The sequence below is a fragment of the Pelodiscus sinensis genome, chromosome 15, assembly GCF_049634645.1.
Source record: "Pelodiscus sinensis isolate JC-2024 chromosome 15, ASM4963464v1, whole genome shotgun sequence".
NCBI classification, from domain to species: domain Eukaryota; kingdom Metazoa; phylum Chordata; order Testudines; family Trionychidae; genus Pelodiscus; species Pelodiscus sinensis.
In genome coordinates, this window is record NC_134725.1 from 23,754,948 (window position 1) to 23,770,274 (window position 15,327).

Below are 15,327 nucleotides of genomic sequence, written 5' to 3' on the forward strand. Positions count from 1 at the left end.
AAAGAAACGTCTGGGTTCCGGGGAATAGCAGATTCGCCACAACGCAACAAGTGAGGGACTAATCCTGCGGTAGCGTTCTGGGACTGATTGTGGGGGGAGGTACAACCGAACAACTGGCCCGGGACGGGGAAGTAATGGAGTAAGGCAGGGTAGTAAAGAGATGATAATGGCGAAACTGCCATCAGGAACTGCGGGACTAGGCCGCGGGAAGACAGAGCGAAGGGCGGGGAGAGAGGAGCAGACGGGGTTTCGGGGGAGGGGAAGCGCGTGGTGGATGGAGTCAATGGAAGGGGGAGCGGCAGTCGAGGGAACACGGCCCTTGGCGGCTTAGGTCAGCACCACTCTCTGGGCTGTTGAAGGGCGGGTTGGCGTGGGGCTGGAAGGCGGAGTGGGACTCCTGGGAAGCTGCAGGCGGGTCCCTCCACCTGCTCAGCAAAGGGGGGTTCCCGCCCTGAGCGCCAGTTCTGCTGCTTCCATTGCCCGGAGCCAAGGCCAGTAAGGCTATGTCTGCACTGCAAGAACACGTCCCCACTGCCATGTGCTTTTGCACAAGAACATCCATGGCAGTGTGGACACGCTCTTGCGCAAGAAGGCTCTGATGGCCATTTTAGTCATAGGGCCTTCTTGCTTAAGAAACCCCTGCTGTGCGTCCACGCTGCCCTCTTGCACAAGAGCTTTTACACGAGATAGCTTACACTTGTTAGAAACGAGTGTAGCTCTTGCGCAAGAAGTCCTCTCTTACCACACTTTATTGTAAATCCACTTGCACAAGAGCAGGCGGACAGTGTGGACACTCTGCGGAAGAATGGCTGTTGCACAAGAACCCACCAGTGTAGACATAGCCTCATAGAGGTGGGGGCGGTGCACAGAGACTCTATGGCCATTCCTTGTGCTGGGGGACAGGACCACAGCTTCCCAGGTGCCTCCTCAAGCACGGGCTTCCAGGAGCCCACATCTCAAACTCCTTACTCTGCCCCAAACCCCAGTTCCCACTGCCCCACCCTACAGCCCCCTGCACTCCCAGCCTCTCTCCTTCACACACCCCTACCTTCTGCTTCAGCCCAGAGCTCCCTCTTATACCTGAGCCCCACATTTCTGCCCCACTCCAGAGCCTACATACCAAGCCTGAGCCCTCATTCCTTCTGATACCCCAATTCCCTGCCCCCTGGATTAGAGTTGCCAGATGGTTTCAACAAAAATACTGAACACACTTGACATGACATCAAAATACATCTTATTTAGAAAATACCGGACATTTATATTTTCTCATTTATATTTTATTAATTTGTTTCCTGAACAGAAAGCTCAAATACTAGACTTATCTACTTCATCCACCTGATTCGGTGGCCTGTAGCATACCCCAACCACAACATCACTGCTGTTGTTTGCAACTCTAAACTTAACCCAGAGATTCTCAATTAGTTTTTCTCCCTCTATATACTGGAGTTCAGAGCAATCATAGTGCTCTCTTACATTCAATGCAACTCCTCCTCCTTTTCTCCCTGCCTGTTCTTCCTGAACAGTTTATACCCTTCCATGACAGCGCTCCAATCATGAGAGTCATCCCACCAAGTCTCTGTTATCCCAATTAAATCATATTTCTTGGACTGGGACAGGGCCTCCAGTTCTTCCTATTTGTTGCCCAGGCTTCTCGCATTAGTGTGCAAACACCTCAGATAACTAGTTGATAGCCCTATCTTATCCATTTGAATCCTGGGTCTTCCTTTCTTGCTTGTTCCGCTTTGCATTTCTTCCCAGTATCCGACTTTCCCACTCTCCTCAGGGTTTTGGTCACCATTTCCCAACGAACCTAGTTTAAAGCCCTCCTCACTAGATTTGCAAGCCTGCCTGCGAAGATACTTCTTCCTCTCTTGGTTAGGTGGATCCCATCTCTTCCTAACAATCCTTGTGCCCAGAAGAGAGACCCATGATCAAAGAAACCAAAGCCCTCTCTGCGACACCACCTGCGCAACCACACATTTACTTTCTCAATTTGACAATCCTTGCTCAATCCTTTCTCTTCAACAGGGAGGATGAACGAGAACAGGGATCGTCAAATTGAGGTTTGGTATCCCATGGGTGCTATTGAGCCCACCTTCTGAGTCAGCCTAGGGTCCCTTTTATCTGGGTTTGCCAGGTTGGGTCACAACCCCAGCTGCTGAGATTAGTTGTAGGACTCAGGTTAAAGGATTTACTACAGTATCCAGATGTTCAACCTCCTGCCCCCTTTGGGGAGCAAACCTAAAGTTATTTGAAGTTCGCCTCCTTCCTCAAGGTGAAGGAAAGTATGCACCAGCCCCTATATCGGGGTAGAAATTACCTACTGTATTATATTATAAACCAGCAATATGTTCATTAACTATGAAAATGTGTATTTTAAGTCGTCAAAGAGGTAGCAAACAGTACAAGGCAGATGACTAAGAAAAGAATACAAAGCACACAGTGTAGGCTAGATTCACTAAAAAACAGGTTACAAATAATTTCTCATCTTAGTTATTGTTTTTTGTAAAGTATAGGCCAGCTAACTCTTCAGTCTGGATCCAGCAGTTCTCATCCTTTGTTTCCAGATGTTGTTAAGTATATCTTTGGTGTGGGGAGGCAAAGGTAAGGCAAACTGAATACAATCAGGCTATGTCTACATTGGCAAGATTTTGCGCAAATACTTTTAACGCTTTAACGCAAGAGTTTTTGCGTTAAAGTATTTGCGCAAGAGAGCGTCTACACTGGCATGTGCTTTTGCGCAAGAAATGTGCTTTTGCGGAAAAACATCCGTGCCAGTGTAGAAGCTCTCTTGCGCAAGAAAGCTCCAATGGCCATTTTAGCCATCGGGCAGTCTTGCGCAATAAATTCATGTTGCCTGTCTTCACTGGTCTCTTGCGCAAGAACAGTTGCACAAGAAGGCTTCTTCCTGAGCGGGAGCATCATAGTTCTTGTACAAGAAGCACTGATTTCACACATTAGAATGTCAGTGTTCTTGCACAAGAACTCCCTGTCAGTGTAGGCAGGCAGCATGTTTTTGCGCAAAAGCACATGCTTTTGCACAGAATCATGCCAATGTAGACACAGCCTCCTTGTTTTCTTCCCCTGCTTAATACCAACTGCAGCAAAAGTGTTGATCAGATAAATTAGTGAGGGGCTTTTCCCCACTCTGGCATGATGAATGCAAAAGGCCTGCAAAAGCACCCCAAAACCAGATCTCTACAGGCTTTGGTACAAAAACTTCCCCCAAAAGTATAATACATAGAATCAGCAGAGTACAAGCTTTCATTTGATACCTTACATGGATATGGAGCCAACACCCATTAGGGAGTACAGCAATGACATTGCTCAGAGCTAAAGAAATTAAATTTATCCACATGTGGCAGGGCATTGCCCTGTACTGGCCCTTTAAGGAGCTGAGACCTGGAGTCAGGAGGAAGCCCAGCTTAGGCAGCTAAGGAGGGCCCAGCTGGAGGCCATATAGAGCAGCTGCTGGGAGGAGGAGAGGGACCTATCTGTCTGCCTGCAATGAGAGAGGCTTCAGCCTAGCAAATCTAGGCTACCCGGTCTGAGGCCCTAGGGACTGCAAGGAGGTAGTCATGGAGGGTGGGGCTTGCAAGAAGGCATTCCTAAAAGGCCAGGCTGCAAGGAGCCAGCTGTGGTTCGCAAAGATGCAGCTGAGGGAATTTGAGTCAGGAAAGCCCCAGGCCATAAGTCCTAAATGCAGGGTTGCAGGAGGCAACCAGGCAGAGTGGGAGAAGAACTGGGGTCCTAGGGAGGACCCTGGAGGAGGAGCAGAGGAAGAACAATGATTCTTCCACCTCCCTCCCCGGAAGGGGGCGTGGACCAAGATCGGAGTGGTCACTGCTGGAGGACAGTGCCCTGAAGAGAACACCTCACCCAAAGGGGGTGCGTTGGCGTTGGAGCAGCTGGTTACTTCCCCAAAAGTCAACCTGAGGGAAGAAGCCGTGAAAGTGAGTCAAACCCACTACACATGCCTGCTTTGGCAGTGGTCTGAAATCCAGTTAACACTGAGATAATGTATGTATACTTATTCCCCATAAGGTAGGCATCTTGGCCCTTAGCCATGAAAACAAAATGTTGCTGTGCCTCAGTTTCCCTTTTTTACATAGCACACCAATTTTGGAATGCCCTTCTCAAGTGAGAAGCTCCAAAACTAATTACAGGTATCAACAGTGAAATACTAGTATCACGAGGCTTTTTAACAAACAGTGTGTCCTTGTGTACATTTCTTAGCAGTTTCCAGGGTTTTGGCACAAAATCATGTACATTGGACGTTGTTACAATTCTTAGTAACAGCACATTGGTTACAAAAGTTGACCATTCTGGCCTTCTAGATTTACAAAGCTGCAGCCTTCCTTGTTAAACATAAGTCTTGCCCTTTCTCCTTGCCCTGTGGGTTCAGATTCAGAATTCCCTATCACAAAGACAAAGGGCAGGCTGGGTGTATCTTCCCTGCTCACAATGACCATGGAAATGTCTCTCCTTTTCCAGTTCGTCAGGTATCAAGCAGTCCAGACACTAATCTGGCCTCCAGTTTTCAACCTAGTTTTCCAAGTGGGCTACTGCATCACAGAGACCAAGCCTTGGTGTACTGGCCTAATAGACTTACAGACTCCTTGTGCTTTCACCACCAACCTCTGCTTCATCCTGAAGTTAGATGGTAAGCTCACTGATAGATTGCAACTGTCTACAGTGTCCAGAGATGGGAGTTTCTCTGCCATCTCCTGCATTCCACAGAGATTCACTACACCACAGCTGCTTCTCTGAACCTGAGACACATTTTGTCCCCTCACAGAATCAAACTGGAAACATTCCTGTCCAAGCAACACACACTACCCAGCAAGCTGGTCAAACACAGTCACTTGGTCACCAGAGGGCTGTTTCATCTTTCTGGCTGCTTCCATTCCATCTGAAACAACTTCCAATCCCTTTGCACTCCTTCACAGCTCTTCACATTAGATATTTCTAAATCCAAGTCACCTTCACCCGCTTCAGGCACAGTAAACTGTTGGCCAACATCACCATATGGATTCTTTTCCCTATGAACTTCTTTAAGGAAAAGCTCACCTTTCCTTGGCCCTACAGCAGCATTGCTCTGCTGAGCCACCATCAACTCCTCCTGAGTTTCCCCTATATCCTGAATCACCTCTGGCCCACCGGGCAGGTTTCCATGCAACCTCCTTTCAGGCAAACAGACAGACTTCTCTGGTAAGATGTCAGAGACATCCTCTTTCCCCTTGCAGTTTTCTAGACTGATACAATCTTCCACGCTATCAGTAGTCACCACAAGTAACTTACCCTGATGCTCTCCCAGTGCCCTAGTTAGGTTAGCACTCTGATCACCCAGAGTCACTTTCCTTCCTTCCAGCAACACACCAGCACCAGGCAAAACACAAGCACCAAACTGGTCTTATCCCTGAGATCCTGACATGATACTAACTGGACCCACCCCAGTTACAGCACCATTCTCCTCAGCAGACACAAACTTAGGAACCTCCTCTTTCTGGGCTTCAGCTGTGCCCAGAACTAAATCTGGACCCACAGCCCTGCCCTTAGCCGTTTCAGGCCGATAGTCACCTTCTGCAGACAAAGAACTGGAAAGAAACCCTTCCCCCAAAGGCATACTGCCCCTCCCAACAGCCAAACTGCCAGTTTCCATATACAGAGGTTGCTCCTACTGAGCACCCTCACACAAATTACTGTTAGCTTGTGCAAGTTCAGTTTTACAAACTTCACCAGCCAACAACTTATCACTCTCCAGAACTTTATCTTTTTTTCTCAGCTAAAACTTCTCTCTGGCCAGCCACTCCAGACTGCTCCAGAGAAAAACTTCCCTGATCACTGGGCTCTCTCTGCCCTGTTTTTGATTCCAGCCTCACCTCTGAGGCATCAGACAGGCATGCACAAACGTTACTCACAGACACACAGCTCCCATGCATAGACACACAGTTATCTCCTTCAGGCAAGCATTGAGAGAAACTTTTACCATGGTCCCATTAAGACTGACTAGCCACAGACAACTTCTCAGAATCACACTCATCCCTTCCACAAACCTCCCTGTTAGCTACAGGCAACACAGAAGATTTATACTTGTTAGAGAAAAGAAACTGCTCCCCCAGTAAAAAAGTTTGGCCAGGCCGCTCTTGCTATAGTGGGCTGCAGTACTCCTTGAGAGAAACTGGCCGCACCCTTCCTGCATACCATTGCCTTTAGAAAAAGGGAAGGTGTGAAATGGGGGAAATAGCCTCAGACTCTCCCACCCGTCACCTTGGCGTGAGAACTGGGGGGCTTACCTGGTCGCATGAAACCTGCACAGTTTCGGCCCAACCCCTGGGACACAGACCCCCCCACTTGGTGACCATTGGGCCATATATAGTAATATGCAAGTGCAGGGAAGTGATGTGCAGATTTGGGGATAAATACCCATCACACAGTTCGCTCTAGGAGGTCTTCGCAACACACATACCACCGTGCGTGTGCCTTCTCATATACTTCAAAGCGCTGCCGGCCTGATCAACCGACCAGCCACCTCCCCCGACTCTCGGGCGTAACCAAGGCCTTAGCAACCGAACCGATATCTGTGAAATGTTCCATGTGCTGTGTAAGTTGGTATGTATGATTTGATTTTTTCTTGTTGTATAAGCTTAGTGTTGTAGTTGTTTTTGGGTAGTACATAGAGTTTGTAGTTATCACTGTTATTTAATTAGTGTAGCTGGATATTTTAAGATTAGAGACTATTCCCCTTGCCGTTCCCATCCTTATATCTCTGACACGTTTAACTAGAAATCATAGAATAAATATAATATATACTGTAAATTCATTATTAACACAGTCTATTAAAATCTTAGAATAAATACTATAAATTCACCACTGTCATAAATAAATATTTTTTATTTGATAAAACTGTCCACCTGATTCTGTCCTTCCCGCCTTGGGTATTCATCATCGGACCTGTGATTCTCACGACAACACTCATACATGTTCTGGGGCTGGGTTAAGATACCAGCCCAATTACATATGTCTGCCATGCCATAATCACATCTTATATCCACACAGTTATACACTGAACTGCTAGGAGGACACAGTCTCTCTTGTTCTTCCACTATCTGGGTCTGGAGCTTCCTGGGCTATGTCTACACTTGCGGCTTCTTGTGCAAGAATGGCTGTTCTTGCACAAGAATCCGCAGAGCGTCTACATTGCCCATCCGCTCTTGCGCAAGTAAATGTACAGTACAGCGTGATAAGAGACAGCTCCTTGCGCAAGAGCTATGCTGTTTTCTATCAGGCTTAAGCTCTCTTGCGCAGGCGCTCTTGCGCAAGAGGGCAGTGTGGACGTTCGGCAAGCGCGTACTTGAGCAAGAATTGGCCTCCAGTGAAAAACACAGGTGGCCTCTCTGACACTCGGTACAGACAATCACCACTCGTCGGTTCCTCCTAATTGCCTCCCGCCCTTAAAGGCACAGGCACAGAGCACAGCCATTTGCCACGTGCAGCCCGGGTAGCAGCCAGAGGGAGGAATGGCAGCTGCCCAGCCTCAGCCAGGTCCCTCAGACCCCTCAGAGGAGCCACCCCAGAGCATCCAGCAGACCCGAAGGGGCACCAAGCGGTGGGCTCCATGCTGGAACACCGCTGAGGTGACTGCCCTCCTGGACCACTGGGGAAAGGAGGACACCCTCCAGGACCCCAAGTCCTGGAGGAGGAATGCCCACATTTTCACCCAGATGGCCCAGGCGCTGGCCACAAAGGGACACCTGGCCCGGACCCTGAAAGAGGTCCGGGCCAAGGTGAAGGACCTGCACCTCACCTGCGTGTGGGCCAGTGAGCGTGGGGGTGGTGGAGCTACTGCCTGTCCCCAGTATCACTGCCTGCACCAGATCTTGGGGGACAAAGGGGCCACTCCCGTGCTGGCCCAGGTGGACGCGGCAGTGGCCACCCGAGTGGTCTGACCCAGGCCACCGAAGTAGGAGGAGGAGGAGGTGGCAGAGGACAGCAGCCAGACCTCATCATCTTGGCCCAGCGGCAGCTACCCCAGCACATGCGTGGGACCCCCGGGATTTCACTCAACCAGACTGGGGGAGGGTAGGGGAGGTTTGGCCAGGAGTAGGCCAGCCCCAGGGTTGCAGGCCTACGCCCACACAGCCTAAAGGGCGCTGCACACAGCACACATCCATGGCCACCTCTTGGACACTGTAGCTTCGCCTGGGGAAGATGCAACAGACCCCCCCCCCCCCCCGTACATGCGGCCCCCCTGGGGGCTCCTGGGCCACCTTGGGACCCCCCCCCTCCTGCTGCCCCAGGGGAATTCCCCCTCACCAGCCACACCTGTCCCCGGGCATTGTGACATGCTGGGAGGAGGGCACGGGGCTCTGGAACACCATTTGGGGCAGAGCTCACTGACCATGTTGATCTCCTCTGCTTCTCCTGCAGTGAGACCCCCTGCCAGCGAGGGACCTTCCAGCCTCATCCTGCTGGTGGAAAGGATCCAGGGCCTGTCGCAGCGGTTCTGGCTACTGGACATTTTCTTGCGCAAGAGATCCTGCGCAAGAACCCACCAGTGTAGACATAGCCCTGGAGTGTTGAATAGTGACTGCAGCATTTGTGGGAGAAGTGTGGTTAGTTGGTGAAGTCGGTGCTTCTCCCATTTGTCTTGTCTCTGTCTTTTTTTTTTTTGCTATCCTTGCCTATGCTTCCTCTTCCATTTGCCTCATCTCTGCTTCTATTGCTGTTAGCCTTGCCTGTTGTTCTCCTTGGCCTCTCGTTGTATGCGTGTCTCCTCTGCTTCTGCCTCTACTGCTGTTAGCATTGCCTGATGTTTTGTGTGTATTTGCTCCAGCCATAGTAAGAACTCCCACCTCTTTCTCACATGTAAAATAGTGATAGAAATGTAGCCGTGGTAGTCTGGTGTAGCTGAAACAAAAAACAGGACTATGTAGCACTTTAAGACTAACAAGATGGTTTTTTAGATGATGAGTTTTCGTGGGCCAGACCTACTTCCTCAGACCAAATAGTGGAAGAAAATTGTCACAACCATATATACCAAAGGATACTCATAGACTTTAAAGTCAGAAGGGACCATTATGCAGGCCACAGAATCTCACCCACCCCTCCTAGAATAATCCTCTCACCTATATCTCAGATATTGAAGCCTTCAAATACTTTGAAGACCCCAAAATGCAGAGAATCCTCCAGCTGTGATCTGTACCCCATGCTACAGAGGAAGGCGAAAAACCTCCAGGGCCTCTGCCAATCTACCCTGGAGGAAAATTCCTTCCCGACCCCAAATATGGCGATCAGCTAAACCCTGAAGATGTGGGCAAGACTCACCAGCCAGACACCCAGAAAGTTCTCTATAGTGACTCCTATCATCCAATTAAAAAAATGAACACATATGAAAAGGACAAATCAAATTTCGGAACAGAAGATGGATGGGGGGGAGGTAAATGTCTGTGAGCTAATGATTTTAGAGGTGATAATTGGGGAAGCTATCTTTGTAATGGGTAAGATAATTAAAGTCTTTATTCAAACTTAGGCGTAAAGTGTCAAATTTAAGCATGAATGACAGTTCAGAGGATTCTCTTTCAAGTGTAGTCTTAAAAGGCCTTAAATTAAGGTAATTAAAGATAGCACACATCTAACTTTACATGCCTGTGCTCTACATTCATGTCACTTTGTAATACTTATGCTGACAAAAACCTGCAGAATCCGGCAACCCTGTGCATAGGCAATGGTAAACTAATTGACTCATGGGCTGCACATAGAACCCTTATGCGCCACATGCAGCCCTTGGGCCACAACTTGCCCACCACTGAGAGAGATGGATACTTCAGAGAATTCAGATGCCAAATTCTAATTAAATTGAGATTTTTCAAAAGTTTGTAACTTATCCAAATTTGAGCAAATGTTCTTGAATATACCAGAAGTCAACCTGTCACTAGGGCAATTCTGCCTGAAAATTTTCAAGTAATCACACCAAAGCGTGTAGGCATTAGAGCTTCTTAATGAAACAGTTATAAGAATTATTTAAGTGCTTTTCCTCATCTCATTTTTGGGAACAGTGGAATTATTTTTAGTGAAACTTTAAAAAGAAATCACATAAAGTAGATACTCTAGATGGGCCATCTTCTGGGGCCACCAGTTGGTTAGGACCGCCCCTGGGTAGGAGAGACTGGGAGTGCAGGGAGAGAGGGTGCATGGTTGCCTGGAGCACCTGCCTCTGGAATCGGCTCCTACACAGGGGTTCCAGCGAATCTATGTGTGCTGCTGCTCACAGGCACTGCCCTCACAGCTCCCATTGACCACTGGGATACTTGGCGCAGAGGCAACAGGTCTCTTTTCCCTGGGGCCACAGGGAAAACTAGGAAGCCACTTTAGCTCCACCGTAATGCTAGTGGTTGCATCTTCCCCCCAGGGGATTTAAATCAGCTGGGGGTGGCAGGCAGGCCAGTGGACACTTGGAGGGGAGTGTATGAAGGCTAGGGAAGAGACTTAGCCCCAAACTTTGCTGGAGCAGGGCTACCAGATCTGGAATATTCCTGGTGCACAGGCAGACCCACCAACAGGGGAGGGCAGATGGGGCAACTGTCCTGGGGCCCAGCAATTTAAAAGGGCTGGGGCTCCTGGCTGCTGACACTGCTACACCAGAAATGATGACAGCAAGAGCCCTGGGCAACGTGCTGAGCAGAAGGGCTTGCTGAGGGGAGGCTATTCCCCAGCCCTTCCCCTTCCAGCTGAAGCCCTGCCTCTTCCAGGGATCCATCATTGGCTCTGACCTTCCCTGCCCAAGGCCAGGAAAAGTCTGTCAGATGATCTGTGCCTAGGCACTCTAACTCATATTACTTGCTGCCCCATGTCAGGCAAACTTAATTATAGACAGTATTACCAGTTCTGCCCATCATGATAACTCATTGGCTTCCTTGTACTTATTGTAGCTATAAGAGTTAATACATTGTTTAAAAATTATGTGGTGTGCAAATATTGACACTGAGCTGAGTAGGGCTGCTTCTCTGGGCATGAAGGAAGTCTGCCAAAATGTGAATTTACTTAAGGAGAACTCTAGAAAATCCCTTGGGCATTTCATCTGCTTCTGTAGCCATGAAATTGAATAATCACATATTGTGTTTCTATAGTGCCTTTCAAAGTATACTATAAAACTTAATTAAGGTTCACAGTATGTGATTTAGTTAAGCATGATACACATAAATTTATATATACATATAATTTCACTTAGCACCTAAAAGCATTTACATTGTCAAGTGAGTCAAACTCTTCATAACAGGAGTAAGTAGGTATGCCAGGGTTGCTTTCACCATTATTAGCCTTGCAGTAGAGGGTTTTTAATGCTCTCTGCACTGATCACCAGGTCTGGTTAATTACCACCTCTTCCAGCCTCTGAGAGAAGTTCTCAGAGAGGCCTGCATGCAGGAATTTCTGTAGGAGGGTGCTTTTTTGCAAATGTGGGCCACAATTTTTTTTTTAAATTAAAGGAGTTCAAAATTGTCATGCAATGAAAGTGCATAAGAAAGGTTAATGGAAAATTTTAGTGGAAACCTGATTAGTAAAATATTTTGTTATAACATACTAAAATTTATACATTAATAAAGAGTTCATAGAAATTGCCTTCTGGAATCTTGCTGTAATATCATAAGTGAAAAACAATATTCCAAAATATTCAAGACTTCATCTTCAGAGTTTTTCAGTTAAGACTGTATATAGGCTAGTGGTAGTGAAATAGATTTTTAGGTAACAGCAAACTTTTCTTCATGACACTAAGTTCACAGCAGTGTGTAAGCGATGTTCATAGTTAGTTTTCCAATCTTTGAGGAGAGTCTGAAACTTCAATTTTCTAAGGAACTTCTAGGCAAAGATATCCACAAGTCCATTTTGGCTGCTTAATGGATGTGCATGAGTGCAAGACCTGACATTCGCTTTTGCATCCTGCAGACACACGTGTAATTGTGCAGTCTCTGAAGAGCACTTATGCTGTGTTTGCGTTCACAACTTGTGACAGGAAGAATACAGAATATTTTCAAGAATGTAAATATGTTAGGAGACATGACATCATCACATTACTTGATGGCTTTTTTATCTGTACCTGACTGTTCACTTTCTGTTTTGCTGCTATATTTGACTTTCCACCAAATGATTGTTTGATGAATCAGGTATGATGCTAGAGGTCATCTCTGAAAGCCTCTGTTCCTTCATCAGTGGTTTGCAAGTTATTTCCACATAACACAAATGGTACTAAACCTAGAAGATAAAAACACTCAACAGCTAAATCAGAGAACTGCCCTTCAAGCTCTGCAGTGATATGAACCAAAAACAAAAGTTCCACATTTCTTTTGTAGTATTCCCCTGGAGTAGTTGCTGCAGCATTTTACCAGTGAACCTATCAACTATTCGAGTCATAGAAGGCTCCTTATTGACAGCATGGGCTACTCATACTGCATGCTGATAGATTCTACCAAATTCCTCATCTGTATTTTCTGATATGATGCCATAATTTTGTTTTAATTCATCAGTCTCCTTGTCTGCACTTATTGCTGGTCTGGATCCTCAGGTGCCTGAGAGCTTTGCTCAGCACACTTGAAGAGATGCATTTCAGAAATACTGGTATCCTCTGATCCATGGAGTTGAATTGGTCTCTGGCACAATTTAAAGTAACTAAAAGGCTACATCTGTTTTTCAAAGTATTTCTGGGGCAAGCTCCAGCAAATTTTCTTCATCTCCACTCACTCCAGCTTACCTTTGGATTGACAACCTGTGGAAAATTCAGCCCCTCAGTCATTACAGCTCCATTCAATTTCCCATTTTTCAGTTTAATCTTAATCATCTGGTAGGGAGCTTTCAGATCTTATTGGGGGTGTACATTGGCTCTAACTCAATCTAATTTTTATTTTTTTGAAGTTTCCTCCAAGAAGGCCAATATACAGGCATCACTGATTCTAGACAAGGGTCTGAGCCTGACAGAAAGAGCATAGTATTCTAGGGATATAACATTCTGGCTACTTTTGGGTGCTATTGGATCAATAACCATCTTTAAACACAATTTTTGGGCTTAACATGGCTTCTAGAATACACGAATACCTGTGGGAGCCGAATTCTGGGTGCAGGGGCGCAGGGCCAGCCGAATCGGCTTAAGGCCAGTCCTGGGGGAAGGTACCAAGAGACAGGGTGGAGAAGAGACAAATGCCAGGGGGCCAAGTACAGAAAAGGGCAGAAGGGGAGGTATCAGTGGGAACGGGGACAGGGTGATGCTGGGAGAGGAGAGGGGAAGGGCATTGGGGGCTAGAGGCGGGAGGGGAAGGTGCTGGGAGAAGGCTTGAAAGAAGGGGTGGGCATGAGAAAGGTGGGGATGGAGCAAGGCACGTGCGAGGGCTCAGAGGTTTGAGGGGAATGGAGGCAGAGAGTGGTGAGGGGATGGGCATCAGGGAAAAAGAGGGCAAAGGGGTAAGTGGCAGTAAGCGAAGGGGGAGGCACCAGGAGGGTGCAGGGCTAAGGGAAGATGTGGATGCCAGAGGATTCTGGGGGTGAAGCAGAAGGGCAGACACCTGCAGGGGAGGGACCAGCACCAGAGGAGAGAGGCAGGGCAGGTGTGTAGAGGGAGGTGTTAGAAGAGGGGTAGCTCACCTGATCAGAGTGTGGCTACTGGAGGAGTGGGCACGGGGGAGAGAAGGGCTGGTGGAGGGGGGCAAGTCTCAGGAGGGCTGAGGGCAGTGAGAAGGGCAGGAGTCAGGATAGCAGAGGAGGGTGAGGAGTTGGGGGGCAGCAGGCACTAGGAGAGATGATGGAGCAAGGAGAGGAGACATGGCAGCAGAGAGAAAAGGTAAAGGTTTATAAAATATTTATTAATAACTTGGTATGCTGCCCACGGCCAGTTTGTTTGCACTCTGCGGTACAGTTTGGGTTTATGTGGGGATCAACAAATGGCCAGCGAGTGGGAGCCAAAACAAAAAAGTAGTCAGTGTAATGATCTTCTGTTGATATGTGTTTTAGTAGTTAAATTCTTGGACTGTCATTGCTCATGAAAAGTGCTGTCACATGGGTAGAAATCAGGTAAATATTGCATTTTATTACTATCAGCAGAACTGACTTAAATGGGGCCTGTGTGTTGTGTAGTCTTGCCTTAATTTTTGTATTCATGCCTGTCAGTGTGAGAGAAACTATTTGAATATATTTGCTTGCATATGCAACCACACTTAAGTTGAGGCCCTCAGCATGTTCTGTAAGTATCATTGTGGCCCCTGGGGCTTCCAAAGTTGAGTTGCCCTAGCTCATCCCTGACAGGTGTCTGTCTAGCCTGGTCTTAAATATCTGCAAATTAAGCCCATTGCTTCTCATCCTAACCTCAGAAGCCAAGCAGAACAATTTTTCTTCCTCCTTATGATACTCTTTTAGATACTTGAAAGCTGTTCTCATGATCTTCTCTTTTCCAAGGTGAGCAAGGCCAATTTCTTCAGCCTTGCCTCATTTCTCATGTTCTCTAGACCTTTCATCATTTGTGTTGATCTCTGGACTTTCTCCAGTTTCTCCACGTTTCCTGAAATGTGGTACCCAGAACTGGACATGATACTGCAGCTGGGGCCTAATGTAGATGTCTCGTTCCCTGCCTAGGGGACGTGAGACTGGGCGGGTTAATTTCCAATCCTCCTGTTTATTCTTTTCCTAAGCCAGGAGGGCACAGTAGTTCTGATGGGGTTGGAGAGGGGATGGAAGCCAGATCTAAGATCAATGAGCCCGGGAAAATGGGCCCATTGAAAGGAGACTGGACCTGTGGATGCCTTGGGGCTCAGCAGCAAGGGCCTGCTTTAGGAAGCCCCCTCTTTGGAGGTGAATGTGGCAGCATTGAGACACCACCCAGAAGCAGGCACCACAGACACTAACTGCAGATTCATGGGATGGCTCTCACAGATCTTGCACATGCATAAGATGATAGATTTGCAGGAGGGGGGGCAGTGGCGTAGTGACGGGGCTGGAGGGGTCAGTTGTCCCTGCGAGAAAAATAATATAAAATTTAGTTAAAAATAGATGTCACACATTTTTAAAAGGAATACCGTATCTCCTGCCTTTTGTCTCTTTAGGCCCCCAGTAAAAATTGTCAAAAGCACTTGAGTGACTAAAGTCATTTTTGATATTTGGACTTAGAAATCTAAGCTCAGATTTTCAAAGGTAATTAAGCTCCTAAAGAGACAGTTGCCCACTCGGATCTTCAGAGATATCTATCTGATCTTTACACACCTTTGAAAATCTGGTCATAAGTGTCCTAGTCAGTTCTGAACGTGAGATGTAGGAGCCCAGTCCAAATTCCTTCAGGCTTTTTTTTTTAAG

The 15,327-nt window shown here is 47.4% G+C and overlaps 1 long non-coding RNA gene across 1 annotated transcript; it reads left to right on the forward strand.

Annotated features, from left to right (window-relative positions):
* Window positions 1-79: 79 nt before the first annotated feature.
* Window positions 80-11,351, forward strand: LOC142818499 (uncharacterized). Its single transcript, XR_012895991.1, has 3 exons — window positions 80-331; window positions 6,448-6,612; window positions 8,431-11,351. It is a non-coding gene; the product is annotated as an uncharacterized LOC142818499 (long non-coding RNA).
* Window positions 11,352-15,327: the final 3,976 nt, after the last annotated feature.